The following is a 6,000-nucleotide window of genomic DNA, read 5'->3' as shown; positions in this document are numbered from 1 at the left end:
TCCCCCCAAGTGCATGGCAGTGGGGAAAGCCATGACCATTAGCAGGATGTGGAGCTGCTGCCTTTATTCCTATCAAGGTGCAAAGAGTTTACCCACCATTGGGTACAAATGTCAACATGATGGTGACAAAAGGCAAATGAAGTCTTAATATTATCATTTTGGTCTCACAGATGCCACTGCAAGTTTCTCGGGGGATCTTCAGAGATCCATGGATCACATGTTGAGAACCTCTGTGTCAAATGCTTCTTCCGCTTATGCATATAGTAAGTAGTGAAACCGATACGTGAAACTAGGACCCATGGACTCCTCATCTGAGAGTGTCTCCATTATTAGAATGTCGAAGTGAGTGACACCAATATGAAGTATAATGTGAACTCATATAACAAATACAGTTGATCAAATACAGTGGTGATCAAATACAGTGGTGATCAAATACAGTTGACCATTGAAAACTACGGCTTTGAACTGTACAGGTGCACTTATATGCAGTTTTTTTTTTAATACATAAATACAGTACAGAACTAGAAATATATTTTCTCTTCCTTGTGATTTTCCCAGTAACATTTTCTTTTTCCTAGCTTACCTGATTATAAGAATACAGTATGGAATACATATAACATACAAAATATGTGTGAATCAACGTTTATGTTATCATTAAGGCTTCTGATCAACAGTAGTCTATAATTAGTTAACTTTGGGGGGAGTCAAAAGTTATAGCAGATTTTCTACTGCATGGGGCTGGATGCCCCTAACCCCTACATTGTTCAAGGGTCAACTTTAATTAAACTGCTACCAGAGATCTAGTTAAAAACGCAATTAGTAGTTATCAGCCAGATATGGTCACTTTAAACTCATCTAGTCCAGGTCATAAAGGTAGCTTAAATAGAGGTGCTTAAGATCATGAAGAGAAGGGATATGGCTAGGCAGTTAAAAAGAGACAAGGTTGACATCCATTCCACAGACTAAAAATAACAAAATTTAACTCCTATCATCTTTGGAAAGGGCTTTCATGTACTTGAAATCATAGAGTCAAAAACTAGGTGGAACCTAAGAGGTCATCCATACAGGAACCTCCTCACAGCATCTCCTTCTGACAGGGCAAACAAATCCGGTGAGGGGTGGCTTCCTTCTCCTTAGACCTCATAACCGTTCAAGTTACTTTTACTTAAAATTGGCCCCACCCCCTGGCCCCCACAAACCACACTCTCATTCCCACATAGTTTCACTCCTTTATCCCACCCTCCAGAACAATAAGCAATAGGTCTGTTTCCTCTTTTGCGACATATTTTAAGTTAGGTACCAAGTCCCTTCTTCTATACCAAGTACCCTCTTCCATTTTTTCAGTCTGAAAGTACTCCTAAAAGCACTCCGTTTCTTCCACTTTCTTTTTCGTCTGGACCCATGCCAGAGTGTGTATTTGTTGATGGAGGGTTTTGTTTTGGAGGGCCTAGTGTGGTCTCATCCTTCTAGGCCTTGTTTCCAATATCTCCTCCTCCATGCAATGGTCCTGGGTTACCCTGCTCTTCTCTCCTAACTGAGCCTTTCTGGTATTCCAGGCACTGTGCCATTTAATTCCCAGAGCAACCCCATGAACGGTACCATCAATGGTTCCCACTCCCACCCCTCCTTTTTAAGGCATTACAGTTTGAGAATTTTCGTAATTGTGCACAGCTGTGTAACTACCACCCGGGTCAAGATCCAGAACAGCCCCATCACCCTAAAAGTGCCCTCATGCCCTTTTGTAGTCACATATGTATTTTTTTTTAATTTTTTAAAATGTTTATTTATTTTTGAGAGAGAGAGAGAGACAAAGAGCATGAGCAGAGGAGGGGCAGAGAGAGAGGGAGACACAGAATTCGAAGCAGGCTCCAGGCTCTGAGCTGTCAGCACAGAGCCTGCCATGGGGCTCAAACTCAAGAACCATGTGATCATGACCTAGGCCAAAGTTGGATGCTTAACCCACTGAGCCACCCAGGCTCCCCCACATATGTACTTTTCTAATGGGATAATTTTGCATGTACTATTTGTTAATTTGAATGTTTCTCTTAACAAGATGTATTAAACATATTCTGACGGCAATTCATACAGTTTTAAAATGTAATTTTAATGTCTGCATCATAGTCCAATAAATTGTTTCATAATTTATTTAACCAATGTCCTTTTGTCAGATACCTAGTTTTTACAATGTCCTACTCCCTCTTCCTGGAATTATTTCTTTCATAGCTGATATTCCTTAGTCTGTTTTGCTAACTCTGTGCCCTCTTTCTACCTGTTAAGTGTTGGTGCTTCCCAAGATTCTGTCGTTGAATCTTCGTACCTGTAATCCCTTCCTAGGTGATCAATTTCCTTTCTAGTTTCACCATACACTCTTTGGATCTCCTCTTTTTTTCTGAACTCCAAGATTCTTCTTCCCTACTGTCTGCTGGGTATTATTTTCAGGTGGATATTCTTCTCGTAACTCAAGCTATACACGTCAAAAATTGAACTCCTATTCCCTTTCCCAAATCTGCTTCTTTCTCTCCCTTTCTCCCCCTCTGCCCTCTGTCTGAGTGGAGGTGCTAACCTTTGCAGTCACTGAGGAGAGGAACCTGAAAGGCATCTTTGACTCTCTCTTATCTCACATTTCCAATCAATTAAATGCTATTGATGCGACTCCAAAATGCTTCTCAGCTTGTGCCCTTCCTATCCATGTCCACTAGGACTATCCTGGTTTTTAGGTTCCGTGACCTGCTAACTAATCCTCCAGCCCCTAATCTGATCCTCCTTTGATCTGCTCTTTATGGTTACCACCAGTTAACTTTCTGAAACATGGAGATTATTTTCCTCTCCCGCCTGAAAACACCTGATGGCTGCCTATCGCTTACAGAAGCAAGCCTAAACTTTCCAGGCCGGATATCAAGCCCTCCTTTCCATGGTTCCTTCCCACTCTCCCACCCCTCCTTTATGCTCGGGTTACATCACCCCTGAGCTGTTCCGGAACACGCGCTTCTGCTCTACTCTACCCGGTAACTACCCAATATTTAGTCTGTTTTGCTGTTTCTTTGCTCCCTGCCGCCTCGTACGCGACAGGTGTTTGCACTATTGCAAATGAGATCAAAACGAGCTCTGCCCACAGACCTTTCCGGGTTAGCAAAGGCTCACATCACCTCAAAGGCAAGCCCTAGATTAAGAGCCCATCAGGACAGCCCTGAGGTAGGGAGGGGCTGGCAGGGAGGAAGGGGAAAATCTCTCTTTACATCTCCTCGCAGCCGAGATGCATTGGATCTGTGCTGGTAAGGAACAGTGTTCTCCATCCCTCTGTAAAACTCTCCTCGACTTCTAAAGTGCAAGATGTCTTGCCAACTGAACGGTATTTTCGGTATTTTTCCCCATTCCTGAGAAGGGCAGACTGAGGTCTACGAGAGCAGGGCTCTGAGTCAGGCTCCCCTCCCTAAAAAAGGAGACAGCCGGCCTGCAATTCAAAGAGAGAGAGGCTGTAAGGATAGCACCTCCTGATTGGAGCAGACGGAGTCAGACAAGCTTGGGGGCTGCTGATTGGCTCCGGCTTGATCAGGCGCTGTTGGGCTGTTGTAAATGTAAATAGCACTGTGACCGGCAGTAACCCCGAGGGGGGGGGTGGGTGGGTGGAGAGGGAGGCTCTTCCTCTCTCCATTCATGTCTGCTACCAGCCAGGCCCAGACAGGCAGGCTCTTTAGTAGAGGGGGCTGGGCAGGACAAGCCTAGGGGCTGTGTCTTCGGAGATCTTAAGCTAGAGCTAAGAGTTAAGACCAGCCCGCGCGGGTCTGATCCAGGGCTGACAGCTTCCACACAGAGATGCTTCTTTTCCGCACTCAGCTTTGACTGTTTAAGAGGGTTTAATGGAATGTTCCGTGCGAGGCCGAAGGTGTCGGAGGGCGCTGAAGGGTGGTTTTATGGGGGTAGCCTAAATGGCTGTAGTGGGTGTGCCTCAGGGAGACGGGAGCCTGTCCTTGCCTGTTTCTGTTCACAGTCCTATTTGTGGAAAAGGCAAGAGTGGGGGCACAGCTTCAGGCCAGAGAAGTTGCTGATGCTCAGTGTTCCTGGATGATAGCCTTTCCACTGGAAGTGCAGTTTTTCTCCCACCGTCTCTCTACTCCAGGGGGAAAGCGAAGTCTGCGGGGACTGGCTTTCTGGGAAGTAGGGAAGAGGAAAGGAGCAGACGGGCACATGGTAAGAATAAAGGGCGACCTTCACACATTGCTGATGGAAATGTCAAATGCTGCAGCCACTGTGGGAGACAGTGTGGTGCTTCCACAAAAAGTTAAACACAGAATTGCCCTGTGGCCCAACAACTCCACTCCTGGGTACATACACGAATGAATGGAAAACAGGTACTCCAGTACTTAATAGCCAAAAGGTGGAAACCACTCTAATGTTCGTCAACATATGAAGGGAGAAACCAACTGTGCTGTCTGCACACAATGGAATATTATTTGGCAGTGAAGAGGGATGAGGTCCTGATGCAGGCTACAATGTGCATTGTGTTAAGAGAAGGAAGCCAGACACAGAAGGTCCCGTATTGTAGGATTCCCTTTATGTGAAATATCCTGAATAGGTAAGTTGATAGACACAGAAGGCAGACTGGTGGTTCCAGGGGCTGGGGGGAAGGGAGAAGATGGAGACCATTTAACAAGTACAAAGCCTCCTTTTGCCGTGGTGAAAAGGTTTTGGAAATAGTTACAGGTGGTGGTTGCACACCATGGTGAATGGGCTAAATACCGCTGAATTGTTCCGTTTATAACTCATTGTAGGGTCTGAGCCCTGGAGGGTCTTGTTTTTGTTTTTGTTTTTAATATTTGTTTATTTTTGAGAGAGAGACAGAGCACAAGCTGGGGAGGGGCAGAGAGAGCAGCAGACATAGAATCTGAAGCAGTCTCCAGGCTCCGATCTGTCAGCACAGAGTCCGACTGGGTGGGAGGCTCCAACTCACGAACCCTGAGATCATGACCTGAACTGAAGTCAGATGCTCAACCGAACGAGCCACCCAGGCGCCCCTGAATTGTTACCTTTAAAATGGTTACTTTTATGGCCTGTGAATTTTACTTCAATTTAAAAACATATACAGCACAAAACCGACAAACAGAAAGACTACAGGGTGAATGCTTACTGCTGTCTGGAGTGCTCTAAGAAAGGAATAGGACTATTAATGAGCAATTTGGCGCCCTCCCCCACCTTTCACTTTCACTTTCCTCTCATTGCTCATTTCCTCCGGTTTGTCACACAGTTTTTTAAAGCTTGACACGGTCCTGGCTACTCTCTGCTCCTGTGGGAAATGGCCGGGAGGGAGAGGGCCCCTTTGGGCCCTCTGAGACCGTCCCCGCCTGGCCAGAGAACCACCGTGAGTCAGCACAGCAGACACTTGGCCTTTGTGAGCCATCTGTGGCTTGGGTGTAGCAGGCAGGGGAGGGCCAGGCCCCCTCCCGAAAAGGGGAGGGCTCTGCCTCCAGCAACCCCAGTATAGCATCTCAGTTCCCTGGAGCCTGCAATTAAGGCCTGTGGTATTTGCCCCCAAAGTTGGTGAACAAGAATCAGCACTTTGCCTGCCGGCCCGCGGAACACAAAGTTAACTACGGGTCACAATACAGCTCAGGCTCCCTGTGACATAGCAACGGTTCGTGGCAGAGGCAGAATTTAAAACAAGACATGTAACCTTTCGATAATTTTATCAACCAGATATTCTCAAAGAAGAAGATGCCCTTGAGGATCTCAAAACCTGACAGGAGGGGGGAGTATGGTTTGGAAACGCACAGATGCAATGTCACATATGTGTCCAATGTTTGGGAGAGCTTCACTCAGGTGTAGTTGAAATGGGTCATGAGGTGGAGTGCGATTCTTCTGCAACAGAAGACCCATCTGCAGTTTGACTTCGCATCAGTTAAGCTCCCTGCCATTCTAACTAGGCTTTGCCTCTGAGTATAACTGAATATCACGGGGCATATACGTGAATATATGCGATTGATGCCCATGGGCTTTGGTGTATCA

This window comes from Prionailurus bengalensis, chromosome D2 (assembly GCF_016509475.1).
Source record: "Prionailurus bengalensis isolate Pbe53 chromosome D2, Fcat_Pben_1.1_paternal_pri, whole genome shotgun sequence".
Taxonomy (NCBI): domain Eukaryota; kingdom Metazoa; phylum Chordata; class Mammalia; order Carnivora; family Felidae; genus Prionailurus; species Prionailurus bengalensis.
Note: the sequence above shows the minus strand (reverse complement) of the source record.